This window comes from Helianthus annuus, chromosome 3 (assembly GCF_002127325.2).
Source record: "Helianthus annuus cultivar XRQ/B chromosome 3, HanXRQr2.0-SUNRISE, whole genome shotgun sequence".
Lineage (NCBI taxonomy): Eukaryota > Viridiplantae > Streptophyta > Magnoliopsida > Asterales > Asteraceae > Helianthus > Helianthus annuus.
The window spans coordinates 176,238,559-176,256,533 of record NC_035435.2 but is presented as its reverse complement, the minus strand read 5'-3'; positions in this window follow the sequence as shown (position 1 = coordinate 176,256,533).

The following is a 17,975-nucleotide window of genomic DNA, read 5'->3' as shown; positions in this document are numbered from 1 at the left end:
CCAGCTTTTCATTAGGATAATTAGCTTCCAACACAGCCTCTCGCTGTGCAGCCAATATCCTTTCAATCAAATTATTTTTAACTTCAATGCTCTTGGCATTGACTCGAATGGGTTTTACCCTTTCTTTCCTGCTCAATGCATCGGCGACCACATTCGCCTTGCCAGGATGGTACCTGATTTCACAGTCATAATCATTCAGGGTTTCCATCCAACGGCGCTGTCTCATGTTCAACTCCTTCTGGTTGAACAAGTGCTGGAGACTTTTGTGATCAGAATAAATCACAAATTTAATACCATAAAGGTAGTGCCTCCACAACTTTAGTGCAAATACAACAGCACCCAACTCCAAATCATGGGTGGTGTAATTCTTTTCATGCACCTTTAATTGCCTTGAAGCATAGGCAATCACTTTGCCCTTCTGCATAAGCACACACCCCATGCCTGTATGTGATGCATCGCAGTAAACTACGAATTCATCTGTACCTTCCGGTAATGTCAACACAGGTGCGTTGCTTAGCTTTTGCTTCAGTATTTCGAAGGACTCTTGCTGCTTCGGGCCCCAAATGTACTTTTCTTTCTTCTTGGTCAAGGAAGTCAAGGGCGCAGCAATCCTTGAAAAATTTTCAATAAATCTCCGGTAATATCCTGCTAATCCGAGGAAACTACGGATTTCGGTAGGCGTCTTTGGCTCTTGCCAGTTCATGACTGCCTCTACCTTAGCGGGATCCACTTGGATACCACGCTCACTCACAACGTGTCCTAAAAACTGAACTTCTCGTAGCCAGAATTCACATTTCGAGAATTTGGCGTAGAGTTTCTCACGCTGTAGTAATTCGAGAATGCAACGAAGGTGCTTCTCGTGGTCATCTTGGCTTTTAGAATAGATAAGGATATCGTCGATGAAGACTATGACGAATTTATCCAAGTATGGCTTGCAAACGCGATTCATGAGGTCCATGAACGCAGCCGGTGCATTTGTGAGCCCAAAAGGCATCACTAGGAACTCGTAATGACCATAGCGAGTCCTAAATGCAGTCTTGTGTACATCTTCATCTCTGACCCTTAGTTGATGATAACCCGACCTTAAGTCGATCTTGGAGAAGTAGCTTGCTCCTTGCAGCTGATCGAATAGATCATCGATCCTTGGTAAAGGATATCTATTCTTTATGGTAACTTTATTCAGCTCTCTATAGTCGATGCACAACCGCATCGATCCGTCCTTCTTCTTTACAAATAGGACAGGAGCTCCCCAGGGAGATGAACTAGGTCTGATAAAACCTTTCGCCAGCAGTTCATCCAACTGGGTTCTCAGTTCTTTCATTTCCGTTGGCGCTAATCTGTAAGGTGCTCTTGCTATCGGAGCCGCTCCAGGAATGATGTCAATTCTGAACTCCACTTGTCTATCTGGTGGCAAACCAGGTAGTTCTTCAGGAAAAACCTCGGGGTATTCAGAAATGACCGGAAGATCCTCGATCTTCGGCTTTGGTTCTTCAATTGTCACCTGAGCCATGTAAATTACACAGCCTCTGTTCAAACACCTTGAAGCTTTCAGCATAGATACGTCTTCGGGCAATCCGTAATGCGTATCCCCTCGAATGGTAAGAGATTCACCACTCGGAGTCTTTAAAACTATTTGCCTCTTGCCGCAAATGATTTGGGCCTGGTTATGGGATAACCAGTCCATGCCTAGCACGATGTCAAAACCCGCAAGTTTGAAAGGAAGTAGAGATAAAGGAAAAGAATGGTTCCTAATGGATATTTCACATCCTTCTAGAACGGTAGAGACGGTTTCTATCGTGCCGTCTGCCAACTCTACTTCGTAATTTACGTCTAGGGTTTTGATTGGCATATTTAGTAGTTGGCAAAATTTCTGGTCTACAAAGGACTTGTCAGCGCCAGAATCGAACAGTACTCTTGCAAATATATTATTTACGAGAAAAGTACCTGTAAGCACATTGTCGTCCTTGACCGCTTCCTTTGCATCCAAGCGAAAAACTCTCGCATTTGTCTTCTTAGTCTCTTCTGCCTTCTTGGCATACTTCGGGCAATTACTCTTTATGTGCCCCTTTTCATTGCAATTAAAGCAGGTTGCGTCCTTTATCTTTTTGCACTCCACTGTCTTATGATCCTTGGACTTGCATAGCCCACAGGGTGGAGTCCTTTGTTGCGACTGTGAACCAGACGCAAACCTACACTTCCCGGAGTGAGGTTTCTTGCAGACCTTGCAGTAAGGTCTTCCATCAGCTTGCCCCTCCTTCCTTGCCTCCGACCCTTTCTTGCCCTCACCGTTTCCACGGTGCTTTTTACCGGACTTTCGTGAGGTATCATCCTCACGCTTTCGCTTCTCAGCCTCCTTGCTCCTTTGTGCCCTCAGACGGACAGCATCAAGTGTAAGAGACAAGGAGAGGTCAGTAACTGACCTGAAGGTCGTTGGCCTAGAGGCTTTTACGCTGGCCTTAATCGCCGGCTCTAAGCCCCCAATGAATCGGGCAATCCTTCGTGGTTCTGGTGTCACAAGATATGGCACCAGGCGTGACATAGTGTTAAAGCTTGTCAGATAAGCTTGACAATCCAGGTTTGTCATCACTAGTGAGACAAAATCAGCCTCAATCTTCTCAACCTCGTGCTGAGGGCAGTAGTTTTCTTTTATGAGGGTAATAAACTCCCCCCATGACATTTTGTACAAGGCAGACTTACCTGAAGCCTGCACCAGAGCTCTCCACCACGCCAGGGCCTCGCCCTTGAATGACTGGGACACAAACTTAACCACGTCCCTCTCAGCGCACCCGCTGATGTCCACAATCGTGTCCATCTCGTCCAGCCAGGTGATACAATCAACCGCACCTTTCTCCCCTGTGAATTCACGGGGCTTACATGCTACAAAGTATTTGTAGGTGCAACCCTTAGCACTGGACGCATCAGTATATTCTCTATCGCGGTGAACGCTGTGCTCAGTAGACGAATGCTTGTCGTCATCTTTCTTGGGTTCAGAGGGTGGTTTGGAGTGTGTCTTTGGTTTAGAGGGTGGTTTTGACACAGATCTGCCTTGAGACTCAGTATGTTGACGATCAATAGCTGCCTGGACAGCATTGTTGATCAGAGCCTTTAGCTGTGCGCCTGTCAAATGTACTGACGCATTGTCATAGTCATCTTCGTTTGTGTGGCTGTTTTCTCCGTTGGGATCCGCCATTGTAACTTGAATCTGTTACAGAAGATAACAAAATTTTAATTTAGGAGATTATTATATAATTGTCTTTTATGACAATTTGTCAACCATGGTACAGAGACCATATTTGGTTAACTTTTTAATTCATTATATATTAGGATTTGAATATCTCCTATTTCAACTATATAAATAGTATTGGCGGCATAAAGCCTAATCATGATGATGTTTTATAATATTAGCCGAGATTTCATAGAATCACAGGCATAGAGAATTGAACCGTAGTTCTTTTATCTCTTTCTGACAGGGAGTCATAGACCACCACTGTCTTTTGTCGTTATAAGACAATTATTATGGCCCATAGGCACTACACCTCTAATGGATGTCTTAATATGGTTGGCCCGTAGGCACTACATCACTAATGGATGTTTTGATAATATTGGCCCGTAGGCACTACATCACTAATGGATGTTTTAATAATTCTGGCCCGTAGGCACTGCATCACTAATGGATGTTTTATTAATACTGGCCCGTAGGCACTGCATCACTAATGGATGTTTTTATAATACTGGCCCGTAGGCATTGCATCACTAAATGGATGTCTTTATAGTACTGGCCCGTAGGCATTGCATCACTAAATGGATGTCTTTATAGTACTGGCCCGTAGGCATTGCATCGCTAAATGGATGTCTTTATAGTACTGGCCCGTAGGCATTGCATCACTAAATGGATGTCTTTATAATACTGGCCCGTAGGCATTGCATCGCTAAATGGATGTCTTTATAGTACTGGCCCGTAGGCATTGCATCACTAAATGGATGTCTTTATAGTACTGGCCCGTAGGCATTGCATCACTAAATGGATGTCTTTATAATATTGATCACCTTCATTGGTGATTTAACCCACGATCTATATATCATTTAGTTGGGTTTTGAAATCCTCAAAGGATTATTGTATAAGGATGACGTGCGTGATTATAACGAATCACATCTGCCATGAATGTTAACATGCGTACAGAGGTTAACAGGGAATCAGAATCTTTTTCAGCTAGGTCGTACCATCTTGACTGATCTTAAAAGACCCCAAGCTAGGTTTCACCCCCTTAAGATTCTTTATTAGGCAGATCAATATAAAAGGAATAGTTTTGATTTATTTTTATATATATTAAAACAAAACTCATAACATACATTCCAAAATCTCAAATACAATTACATATTGCCCTAAACGGGTCTTTCAAATAATACATACCTCCAGAGAGGTTTTAAAATAAGTGACAAGTCCACGCAGGGACTAATATAAGATAAGTGTCCATGCAAGGACTAAAGATAAGTCCACGTAGGGACTGAAATACGATAAGTTGTCCACACAGGGACTTATTTTTAAAGTAGAAATTACATTCGTACTACTATTAAGGGCTAGTGGTCACGTTTCTTCTTTTTGCCCTTTAGTAGGTTCGCCAAGCCCTTGAGAAATCCTCGGTGGCTTTTCTTCTCTTCCTCGAACTCTCTCTCCACACGATCTAGTCGATGGAGTATTTCTTCCTGTTCAGGAGGAGAAAAACGTGGTTGTTGCGCTTGATGCGGAACGGGAGGTCTGGGAGGTATTGGATACCCATGAGCTGAGTAGTCCGGTGGTCCCATGTTTCCATGTGCCCCGTCAGGGTAGCGCGCATTATATCTAGCCGACACCACATATGGGTCGCGCTCATAGCCGTAGTTGTATTGTGCTTGTGACGGTTCAAACGGGTTGTAAGCCGTTGGACCTGTGTAAGCTGGTATGGGTTGGTCATACCCAAATGGTGGCGAATTTCGTGCAGTAGGTGCGGAGTTCGCTTCTTGTATAGGACTTGAAGGTCCTTCTTCATGTAGTGGCGGATAGTGGCTACTACTAGAATGTCGAGGAGTGCTGAAGTGGTTACCCCCTCCTCCTCGTGTAGACATACGAGCATTGGTCCTCCTACGCCTCGGCGGATCAGGTATAACTGGTTGTGCCGGTGGCGGAGGTGGTGGCGTAACTGCCTCAAAGCGTGAATCCTCAGAGGGATCCTGTGGATGTCTCGGTTGTTGTGTCTGATGAGATGGAGTGTTGTACCACTCATGTCGGTCAAACAAGGCCATAAAGCTGTCTGGGCCTTGATACTGCGGACCATGATATGAAGATCCATCAGATACTTCTATCGGATGCGTGGGCGTACCACGAGCTGGTTCAGTTGGATCCTCATCTTCCTCCATGGGATCTTCAGAAAAATGGTCTTGAGGCCCTAGTGGAACAAAACCTGAAGGTTCCTGTATGTAGTCAGCCGGATTAAACTGAGCTACGTAGTATGGAATAGGGTCGTCGTAGTTCCGGTGCGAAACCGAACGTTGTAGAGGTATGAAGGAAGGTTGTGGGTTGTTGGGATTATTTTCTGAATCTGGCCCAAAGGAGTGCCGGTAGGATGGCGTTGAGCTGTGCGAAGTGGAATGCCTCGCGGGTTCGTAAAGATCTCTTCGTCGTTGTGGCTCTTCGCTCCTTGTCATCGAAGGATGTCTTGTACCAGATGGTCCAGCTTCTTGATCGTGATGTGTCACGATTTCTCCTCGGCCTCTTCTTCCCCTTCCTCTTCCTCGGAATATAACAGGTGGCATTTTCCTGCTCCAAAACTTATTAAAAATCAAATCGAAAGATAAAGACAAAAAGGAGTATTAATCCGAATTTGTCCTAAGTTCTTGTCTAGACTCAAGTATGTGCAATTGTGTCACTGAGATTAAACACAATAGGATAGTGTTTAATTCACTCAATGTTGGCTCTGATACCAACCTGTCACACCCCGATTTCCACGTGTCTCACCGGTGGGCCCGGTGGGGGATTACCGTGACGATGTTGGCAATAATATAGTCAAACCACACAATTATATAATGCACAGCGGAAGCATAATTTAAATATATAATTTCAACCTCTGATTGTAATATCAAAACGTATTACAGAAGTTGAATATCCACAGTGGATCGTAAATACAGATAAAGTATTGTTCCATTAGATACTGCAATCAAGCTTGCGAGGCTTATCCCGACGCTAGGGAGCTAATACCAGCCAATTACGTTTAGGTACCTGCACTTAATCTTTTTGGGGAAAATACGTCAGTTTACACTGGTAAATACATTCAACTGACACATTTGAAAATGTTTATTAAAATTGATTTGAATGCACAAGGCACAAACTCTTTTATAACTTGGGAAAATTCATAATGATCTTGTGAACGTTTTACATGTTCTTTTATGCGTTCAGTAGCCCGGGTCGTGCCGGGTTAAAGATTTATAGACACACCACGTTTGCGTAAAACCGTAGTATGAAAACCAACGGCTACGTCTTTTAGTTTTAATGTCGACACTTTATACCGGGTGTACGCCTACACCGGGATGTCGATGGTCGTGGCCATTTCGTAAAATGATGCCGAGGATATCCGGGACAACGGTCATTAAACCCCCCAAAGGCTTATAAGCAACAAAACTGTTTAAATGAGCCAATCATATTTAATCAATTAACCACCTAAGCGATGGAAGTATATAATGCTCAATCAAGCGGTATTAGTATACCGTAACCCAAGCCCATATAGGGGAAATAAGTCAAAAGTATTTACCTTTGCAAGTATTAATCCTTAATTTAGATCAAGTCACCGATAGCTTTTACTGGGGCTCCTAATCTGGAACGAAGGTTTTAATTAACCTCTTAGAATCCTAACGGTCCTTGTATTAGCCGTAGCTTAAACCGGTTGATTCCGATATATAGATATGGTTAATTCGCACGAAAAGGCGAAAACCGAGAATGGAGTATGATTTGGACCCAACAAGTTCAGTGACTTGTTTTATATGGGTTTATAGTTCATACTCTGGATTTTGGGGTTCAAATAACATAATTTGACCCGTATTGGCTAATGTATGAAAACTAGTTTCATAGGCCGAACCGTGCGCGCAATAGGCGAAACGGTTAACCATGAGAGTCGTACGCTTATTTCCTAAGTCAATATGCCTTAAATGGGTTGTGGTATCAGTAGGATACCTTCCGTGACGCCCGTAACGAGTTTAGGTTAATATTATGCCCCGTAGGGGCTTTTCGGTCATTTTAAAGACTTTAAAAGGGATTTTCGAGTTCTACAGGAAATCTGAGTTTCCCGAACAGTTTATAAAGCTTAAAATACTTTATTTATTATTTAAAATCAGTAGCAACTGGAATCGGGTCAAAAGACCTTGTAGAACTCCCGTTTTGGCCAAAAAGGGCATATTCGGTATTTACCGAACCGTAGCCATAACCGCAGGTTATGAGCAAGGTAAAAATTATTAAAAATCTTTAAAATTCCCAAAATATTATTTTACCACAGTGGGTAAAAGTTTTGGTGCCGAAAACTTGGGTTAGATGAGCGTTATGCTAATTGCGCCGTTAATTACAAAACTTTCTTAAAAGTGCGCCTTTTAGCATAACTCTCATTCTAGACCTCGGATTGACGTGAAACTTTAGGGACATGCTTATAATTTAACAAGCAAGGTTCTGGTCCGTTCACGTGTCCGAAATACTTGCTTTAATTTTAAAAGGCCGTTACGGTCAACTTTTAGGCGAATGACGGAAATGCGCTAAAGACTCGGATAACTCATGAACCGACCACAGAGGCTTATACCAACATGTGACCTGGTCCTAAGAGAGTCCTAAGGTATATTTATACCTCACTAAAACGGGTCAGAACTGAAGTCAAAGCAAAAGTCAAACTTTTGCGACTTTCGGCTCCGAACCGGTTCTACATAGTAAATGATCGATTCAAACGAGCGCAAACAAGTTTATATACTTATTATCATGTTTTATGATTGTCAAAACAGGTTCCATAACATATACATTACAGATTGTGCTTAAATCGCTAAAATAGCTTTCTGTTGACTTTTTAACCGCACGTTTGACTCGATAATTGACATAGTTAGAGTGGTGATCAGGGGGAACCATTTTAGAGGTTTAATACCCACATAAATACCAACTCATAACCATTTTTGATTCGTCATAAGACTGAACCATTTGCAAGATATTGCAATGACAACCGTTAGTTACGACGGTTGCGTTTATAGGCTATAACTATGGAAATGTGAAACCAAAATGGTTATGAACGACTTACAGAAGTTAACTCTTGATTTAGAGAACAGAAGAGAATGCTAGGGAGCTCTTGAAATGATCAGTTGTAAGTGTTTTGTGTTGTGTGATTTGTTATGCACAAGGTGTGGCTATTTATAGCCAAAGGAAGCAACTTATGATCATTACAAGCACTACAATCAGTCCAGAGCTGATGGGTAGATGTCCCCTAAGTGTATGGGTTGAGCATAGGGTGCCCATGCCCCATAATTATGTGCATGATCGTTCACAAGCTCCAAAAGTCAAGAAACTACAACTTTCTGCATCTGGGCGTCGTACGCGACCCGCATGGACATTCCATGCAACTCTTACGCGGGTCGCCTGGGATCAGAAAATTAGACGCGTAATAGAGGAGGCTCGCGGCCCGCCTCAACTTATGTTTAAACCTTACGCGGGTCGCGTGAGGTTATATTTTCTGAATTTTTCAAATCTTTTATAATGATTACAGAATCGGGCCATTAATAACGAAATCTTTCGTAATGATTTGCCTGACCTTTCGGGTTTGAAGGGGTAACTTTGCGGTTTGGCCCTCGGTTATTTACCGATAGGGGCCTCGTGTTATTTACCCGCATTATTAAGTCCCCGGTTTATTTATTTATTATATTGGAAAGCCTTAACTTTCACTGTTGACGCTTTTAACCCTTCTTCTACGAATTCGATCGTAACTTCCTCGTTTCATATCGAAACTTCGCGAAATTCATATATATTATTTTAGTGAGGGTATAATACCGTTACAAAGTCTTTGGAACGTTAAAGGGTCACTCAGAGGTATTATTAAACATGTTGACACAGTTAACCCCTGTAGTTTGTAATCTCTCACTTTCTTCCGCGTTTTATATTTGTACGATCTATAATTTATTCGTTTGAAGGTTTAAGCATTATTTAGGGATACTATACAGTATATTTACCCTTGTTGACATTTATAACCCTCGAATTTATATACTTTCAAGGTTTGTCAAAATTAGTCCTTTATTTATTATAGATGCCACGTGTAAACAAACGACACGTGTTAACACATCATTGGACACAAAAATTCGAGGTGTTACAGGGTACCTCTCCGGTGACGCGCCTGGGAGTCTAGACTGGGCTATATAAGGGGAAGGGTGGGATGAGTTCAGTCGTACCTGATCGACGAAAAAATCAACATCTCTCTCTCATTATGTCGTTCAAATACCTGAATCACTAAAACTCGAAACCCTGCTTCGTAGGAAGTGTACTAAATCCTGATCACTGGTACGATACCCTATCCGATTGATCATAAAACCAATCAATGGATGCTAAAATGTTGCCTAAATAAGGCTATACTTTGTTAGCTACATTGAGATTTTGATCTCGTGATTATCATTAAAGTTTGAATTGGGTTTCTTACACTAATACGTGTTGCATTGTATGTTTAACTAGGAATCCAAGCTTAATACCAGGAAGCTATAAAATCAAAACCCTAATTCTGCAGTGTGAGACATTCTCTTTTTCTTCACATTATGTGATACTTAAATGTTTTCAAAACCCTAAACGTTTTCTAATGGTTACTTATAGGGGAGTGCATGGGTCGGTTTGGGTCGGTTTTGACCAAAAATCATAACCATAACCGCGATATCGGTTATTGAATAACCATAACCATAACCGATCGGTTATGGTTATTCGGTTTTGATGGTTATAGCGGGTCGGTTATGGGTGGTTAACCGTGTATTTAGCTTAGCTTAGCTTAGCTAAGAATAGCTTAATTTTTTTTACATGGAATAAATTGTTAATACATATTTGTATATATTAGTATATTACATAGTATTAAAAAATACATATAATCTATAATATTAATACTAATTATTATCGACTATTCCAATAAAGTGATATAATACATTTCATAAATTCAAATAAACATTCAACCAAAACCACAAAATGATATGAAAAACCCATAAGTACTAAAAATCTTCAGTCAAAAACATCAAATATTTAAAATATGGTGAAAAGTCCTAAATCCTACAAAGATTTATTACGTGTCGGTTCGGTTCAGTTATGGTGGGTATGGAAAGAATGATAACCATAACCGACCCGCTACTTTCGGTTTTCAAAAAAACCATTAAACGACCCACCGGTTTTTTATTTGGTTCCGTTTTTTCGGTTCGGTTTTGTCGGTTAATTAGGTTATGGTTCGGTTAATTCGGTTTTTTGCACACCCCTGGTTACTTATATTGCAGTGATTAAGTCTTCACATTCTTACTTAGAAATTACTGCCGGTGTGTGTGGTTTTGTATACATTACTTGATAAGTGTTGCTATTTGGACAACGAGTTAGCCAAACGGAGATATGACCACAGTCACAGGAACTGTCGAGTGACAAATACTATTAAAAGTGGTTTCTTTGCTATTGGACAATGAGTTAGCCAATAGTAATTTTGTAAGATATAAACAAATATAAAAACCCTGAATGGTGTAATTATAAGAAGATGTCTTTTTATACAAATAAATGATCTCATCAGTATTTTTCACTGATAAAAAGGTTTTAAATGTGTTTCAAGTGACTTACTGTGAAAGAAAGGAAAATGCTACGAAGCACCAGAAGCTTAAATAAAGTGGCTATGTCATCAAAATAAAGAAAAGAAAATGTGTTTTGTAAAACCAGGGTTTACCCCTATAAAAACCTTTTGATGTAATGTGGGTTTTATCCCAACTGTTTAATATATAAAAGTTCGGTGTTTTATAACTCTCATATTTTTCCTAACTACGGTCCTGATGAAAATTTTTCGCTACAAATTTAATAAACACCGGTACCACTGTTGTATCTGCACACGGCACTCGCCTAAGGTCGGGTCGAGGGTTGTGACAAAAGGTGGTATCAGAGTGATAGGGTTTAAACCTTGGGGAAGAAGAAAGCTAAGAGATAGAAGGAAATTTGACTCAAATTCTGGCTGATTTCCATTCCATACGTAAACCAATTAAATAAACAAGACACTTACACAAGACACCCCCAAACTAAACCAAAATAACATCCTAATCCCTTGAGTTAACAATAATAATAAAACTAAAATATAAAATAAATAAGATACGTAACAATACTCCCCCCTTAACCTACTTTTTGCCCTTAAAAAGTAAGCTCTTCAATTCCATCCTTAACCATTGTCGTCTTGTTCAGTCTCCTCATCGCCTTCCACATTAATCACAAAAAGTTGTTTCTTTTTGCACTTGTGTCCTGGAACGAACTTTTCAGTGCACCAAAAGCATTCTCCTTTTGACCTTTTTAACTCGAGTTCCTCACCTGACAAGCGCTTCGCGTTAATAGTTGCTGGTTTATAAGCTGGTGGCCCAGGGACTCCTGTTGGATCTGGAAGCAACGAAAGTTTGGCAGCATTCACCGGAGGTGTAATCTTCTCAGATTCATTCCCATTCTTGACAATTCGCGACCCATCCTCCAAACCAGTGAGTTGATTCATCAAGTTCTTATTGTTAATATCTTGGATTCTTGCTAAGCCATACGCCTTATGCAAAGTTTGTGGCTTGAACATCTTTACGGGTCCTTTGATTTCAGGTTTCAGCCCTTTTAGATACAAGCTAACAGCATAAGCTTCGCAAATACTCACCTTATTCAGTAAACTATCGAAGGAACTATTATACTCTTTCAATGAACCTATCTAGGTAAGCGATGCGATTTCTTCCATTGCGTCTTCAAACATGGCATTGGAAAAACGGGAAGTAATGGCCATGGAAATTCAGCCACAGTAACACCCTTTGTTTTCATAAATGATTGATGCCACTCGATCGCATCTCCCTCGAGATGTATGGTCGCGTGCCTGAGTTTAAGATTGTCGGGGGTCTCGTCGATGTTGAAGAAGTGCTCACAACGGTAGATCCACCCTTCAACATTCTCACCGTTGAACCGAGGGAACTCGACTTTCCCGATCCGCATCAGCCGGTTGCCAAAACGTTCATCCCCTTCAATCTTCTTTCCAGAACCAGAAGGGTCGATTGTTATGGTCTTATTCTCGTTCAGCGCCTTTAGAATCTGTTCTTGTTGGCTCATCATTGTCGCTAATGTTGCTTGAAGTTCGGATATGGCCTTGCCATGATCCTTGATTGCTTTGTCGACCTCTTGGTTCCTGGTGTTCGTCATGGTGATTGGAATTTTTCCGATAAGGATCGACTGGAATGCTCTGATACCCTTGATAGTGTTTAAACCTTGGGGAAGAAGAAAGCTAAGAGATAGAAGGAAATTTGACTCAAATTCTGGCTGATTTCCATTCCATACGTAAACCAATTAAATAAACAAGACACTTACACAAGACACCCCCAAACTAAACCAAAATAACATCCTAATTCCTTGACTTAACAATAATAATAAAACTAAAATATAAAATAAATAAGATACGTAACACAGAGCCACTGGTTTAAACTATTTAGGTGTTATAATAATAATACCTGTAACATTTCCAAATTTTTTTCTTATAAATTAAAACAAATATAAAAAAACTTATATATTATTAAACAGGTAGATTACGAGTAAGTTGACTGTTAGAAATATGAGATATTTAGACGAACATAGGAACCGTTTAATAATTAAATAATAAAAATACATTATAATTGACCTTACTCCGTTTTTAACGAAACTTAGGTCAAAATATAGATAAAAATATGCTCGTTCTGATGACATATTCATTGTTTTATAAAACGTCATATTTTAGAAGTTATAAACGATAAATGAGTGAAGTAGCTGAATTAATTATAATAATAAAAATAATAATAAATTAAAACTTACATACAAAATGTAAATTGTGTACGTGTCTTACAAGATCAGAAGGAATAAATTTCCTTCGTGATCTCCAAGTTTCCCAATTCACTGTAAATAGAAGCAGTTGTGATGCCTTTCAAACTGCTCACACCTGTTTCTTTCTCTCTCACCCCCTCTCTCTCTGCTATATTATACCTCTATTTTTCTTTAGTATTACCCCCATAAATCCTACAAAGCTCTGCCCCGTTGTAAGTATTTTAACCCCTGATCACTGATTTGATACCCTGTCCGATTGATCTTGAACCCAGCAAACAGATGTCAAGGCGATGCCTGAATAAGGCTATGCTTTGCTAACTACGTTGGGGTTCTGATCTCATGATTTATTGATAAAGTTGAATTGGATTATTACACTAACACGAGTGCATTGTATATTTTATTAAGAGATCAGGAGTTATACCAAAGATTATACCAGGAGGCTTGTAGTTAAACCCTAAAGTTACAATGTGAGTCATTATTCTTTTTATCAAATTGCTTTCAAAACCCTACTTGTTTTCAAAGTTGTAATTACAATGATTAAGAGGGTGTTTGGGATTACATTTTGAAGTGATTTTTTGATTATTGCATTTGTAAAACATAAATAATCTAAAAAAAGTGTTTGGATGAAAAAGTGATTATCTGCGTCCCACTAGATTCCCTGAATTGCCTATCCACAGCTTTATATATAGTTGTATCAATCAGTGTTCGGAGCTCTTCCCTGGTTATATTAATCCTAGTATTCTCATGGTTTTCCAGGGGATGACTGTTTACTTCTTCTGACCCAGCCATGTAGCTTAAATGCTACATAAAAGAAAAATAATGACAAGGTTTATTTAGAAGCTTATACAGTACTATCGTTCTTGACGATTTATTAACCATGGTATTAATAACCATTTTGGTTAATTTGTTAAGTATATATATATTCAGGATCTTTATTATAATCCCTAGTTATAATTTAATAATAGCACAAAAGGCCAAGTCACATGGACAGATTTAATTTATAAGCCAGGATTTTATAGAATCAAGGCATTAAGGCTTGAATCAAAGTTCATTACCTTTTCTTGATAGAGAGTCGTAGACCACTACTGTCTTTAGTCTCAAAGGACATTAATTATGGCCCTTAGGCACTTCATCCCTAATGGATGATTATATAAATAAGGGAAATTGGAATAACCCAATTTAAGGATGACTTATGTGATTTTATCGAATCACATTTTGCCAAGAATGTTAACATGTTTTCAGATGTTAACAAGGATTTGAATCTTTTGAATAGGTTTTACCATCTTGGCCATGTCTGAAATGACATATAGGCTAGGTTTTACCTTTAATATTATTTTTTTAATATTTAACGCAGAACAATCCTAAATTGAGATATTAATAAGGATCTGAATCTAATTGAGGAACTACCATCTTGGCCCTGTCTTAAAATGACACATGGGCTAGGTCTTGTCCTTTTTAGAATTTGTCATTTTATTATAATGGTAGATCTTATAAAAGGAATGTTATTTTCCATTTATTTCATATTTTATGTTTATGCATATAATTAAAAATGAAAATTTAAATTTAATCATTCCGCTACAAAAATTAAAAGTACAGATTTGCCCTAAACGGGACTTGAAGAGAAATAACTCGCCCGCGCAAGGGCTAAACAAACATAACATACCCACGTACGGGTTAAACAGAAAGACATGCCCACGCAAGGGCTGAATACAGAAACAGATGTCCACGCAGGGACTTGATTACAACATAAATAAATAAACAAGGATCTTCAAAAATCCCTTCTCTTGGTCTTCCCCTTGATTAGGCTTGCCAAACCTTTGAAGAATCCGCGGTTGTTCTGCGTTCTTCTTGGACTTCCCGCTCTACCTGGCTCAACCTTTCGAGGACCTCCTGTTGTCGTTCTGGTGGTATCAATTGCGGCTGCGGTGGTTGCTGATGTGGAGGTTGAGGAGGCGGCGGTTGTTGGTACCCATAAGCTGGGTATCCAACTCCCCAGGGAGCTCCATAGGGCCCCTCAGGGTGGAGAGCATTGTAGTCCCATGCTGCCTGGTATGGGTCAACCTCAGCATAATTGTAGTTGGTGTGGGCCGACTGCTCAAAGCGATTATACGCCGCTGAGCCGGCGTATGCAGGAATTGGGTTATCATAACCCAACCGTGGTGGCGCGACAGGCGCGGAGTCTACCTCGGAGGCGGGGTTTGAAGGCCCACCCATCTACGGGTCTTCATGGAGTGGCGGGTAGTGGCTGCCACTTGAAGGTTGAGGGGTGCTGTTGCGCACTCCTACTCGCACGGACATCCGTGCGTTTGATCTTGTCACACCCCCAAAATCTACCATGCGGAGTATCACCGCTTGGAGGCGTGACATGACCAGGATCGAGCCACCAATCATATTGAACAACGTATTTAAGTAAATGAGACCAACCACAATACAATTTGGTGACCACAAGGAAGTTAACCAAGTTCAATTTAAACAGCAGAAGCTTAAGACGTTAAAACAAAACATAAGTTCGTAGTTCCCAAAACATAAGTTTCATAAGATCATAAAGTTTATTTATTAAGTACGGGACATAGTAGTTCGCATCCCACAACGACCACCTCCATGTGCAAGCCCCATAGCATCTAGCGACCTTCAAAGCATGTAACAACGAGTCAACAACAAAGTTGAGTGAGTCCACGATTGGTTGTCCATTTTAGAGTTGTTTCCAAAAAACGTAGTTTAATCTTAATCAGCTATCCAGCTATGGGGGTTACCCCATAGTTCGAAAATGTTTATCTGTCACACCCCCAAAATCCCACACGCGGAGTACCACCGCTTGGAGGCGTGACTGACCAGGATCAAGCCACCAATTATATCAAACATAGCATTTAATAGAAATCAAAGACATAATTGATGTTCAAAACCAAACACTGTTTAAGTAGCGGAAGCATTAAATGTAAAACCCAAAACATAAGTATCAATGTGTGAATGTAAAAGTGTTTAATAAGCATTCACGAGTTCTTGTCCACAACGACCCGCTTCTCCTCTGGTGCAAGCTCCAAGTATACCTAAGGTCCTGCAAGGCATGCAGCAAATAATCAACAAACTAGTTGAGCGAGTTCACAGAAAGTAAGTTCATAACGTAATGCATAAGAATGGCTAGTGGGGGCTTCCCATACTAGTGTGTACTAAAGGTGGGGGCTTCCCATGTTCATCCTGGCTAATGAGGGCTTCTCATTAACGGTACTTACTAGACTAACTTCCGACCATGTGTTCTTCTTTACCGAGAACAGGAAAACGTACAGGGTCACGTAGGCTTTACGTGACGTGCCCTTCCCCGAGGACAGTGGTACGCGTGAGGGCTACGTAGGCTTTACGCAGCGTGGCCTTCCGATCTGGAAGCCAGTGGATGGTATTGGGTTACGTAGGCTTTACGTAACGTGTCCTCCCGACCCGGGAGACATATGGCAAATATACTGGGTTACGTAGGCTTTACGTAACGTGTCCTGACTATCCTGAGGACGATGGTCTATAGTCTGGTATATGCGTAAGTACGAGTAATTTCCTTTTACAATAACATATCCAACCCAATTCCCAACCCGGGAATCCCATGCCTTGGCTGTGTGAACTCACCTTGGTTTGCTCGGCAGATACACAGAAAGTACAAGTAGCAAGTAAATGATCACTCACGTCCTATCATGGTTATTATACGAGTCAGGTTCGTATATAGTACGTATATAGTAATCACGTATAATCATGGCAAACATGTACGCACGTCAGCAGATAAGACATAGCATGTGAGGGTCCAATTGTCTAAGTCCAACAATACCCGGCCCAATAACATAAGCAGCCCAATAACAAAACAGTCCAGATTCTCAATCGGCCCAAATAGCAAACGCATACAAGTTCATTAATAAACAGTCCACAATTCAAATCGTTGGGCTCAATAGATTGGGCCCGTGACAGTGAAGGCCCAACAGTGTGCGTGTAAAGGGTGGTCTCGAGTCGCAACGGAGATCTCGAGTCGCAACCGGAGATTACGAGTCGCAACAGCTGGTTGCGAGTCGCAACGGAGATCTCGGTTCATCATGGTCTGGTTACGAGTCGCAACGGGACTCGCAACCGTGGTTTCGGCTGGTGCTGTTTGTGGTTTCGAGTCGAGACGGGGAGGTTTCGACTCGCAATCTGAGTCGCAACCGGCTGTGTAACTGGTTTCCATAATTCTAGTCAATTAAACTCCGTGATTTCAGCAAACACTTAGGCAGTTTCGGAAATCAGATCAAACAAGGATTAAACAACATTCAATCATATTCATAATGTCTTCAAACCTTCATCATTTAGCAAATTCATAACCGTATCAAATCAATAATCGGATTATCAACCAACACTAAACCGAATCCTAATCATAACACCATCCTAGCATGCACCCTAATTCGCATGTACAAACAGAATCATCTCAGCCGATTACAAACATCAACTCGGACCAATTAACAAATCACTCATGCAACCTATTTCGTATGAAAACATGATCATCATTCACAGAAACCGATTAACAAGAGCACAATCAAATAACTCATACCAACCGAATACTAAATCATACAATCCGATTTATCATGGCATCACCTAAGCATAAAACACATAATCATAGATAATATACTAACCGATTACAAGTAACGAGAGTGTGATCCGATCGAGGTGATGGTCCTGCCGTCGAGTTCTAAACAAGCCGAGAGAGAGAGGAAACTAGCTAGGGTTTTCTTGTGTGTGTTTGTGTTTTGCAAAAGTGGTGAAACAAGCCCCTTGTTCCGGTTTTGTGTTGCGAGTGGGGAGTGGGCCGAACCCACATGGGCTGCCCTAATAACCCGTGTGCAAAGCATAAGGCCCGAATGGGCTTGTGCGAGTGTGGGTGTGTTGTGCGGTCCGATTCATA